This window comes from Myotis davidii, unplaced genomic scaffold, assembly GCF_000327345.1.
Source record: "Myotis davidii unplaced genomic scaffold, ASM32734v1 scaffold691, whole genome shotgun sequence".
NCBI classification, from domain to species: domain Eukaryota; kingdom Metazoa; phylum Chordata; class Mammalia; order Chiroptera; family Vespertilionidae; genus Myotis; species Myotis davidii.
Window position 1 is genome coordinate 209,219 of NW_006283227.1, and position 549 is coordinate 209,767.

Consider the following 549-nt stretch of genomic DNA (forward strand, 5'->3'; position numbering starts at 1 on the left):
CCTGATGCACGATGCAGACCACAAGATGGAACAGGTTCTGCCCATGCAGAGGCAGCTTTGTCCCTATGTGTACTACTTAGCATACACCCACTCCTGGGGCACCAATCCCAGGTGTTGGTTCACCCATTCCATCAATATGGGGTGCAAGGACTCAGACACAATGAGGGTCTGACCCCCGGGCCCACTGCGGGCCTCTGACTGTGACCCTGGCTCTCAGGTACTTGGGGGGCTGGTAGAGACTGTCAGGTCGACTTGGCAGTGTGAATTGACAGCCTGCCCAACCCTGCCTCCTCCCTGCTACCTTAGTGGGTGTTAGTGCCTAATCAGCCTTTGGACTCCTCCCTCTAGCATCAGCTTCCTGAAAGACCCAACCTAAAATGATGGGTTCTAGAATGGTCCCAAAAGATGGTGGTAAGAAGGAGGTCTTGGTGCATAATATACTCCTTACCCACCCATTTGGAAATGAGGAACCCATCCTGGGGGCAGGTGGTATGCAGACAGCCCTGACACAAGGCGACAGCCCAGTCACTGGACCTGCAGGTGGGAGAG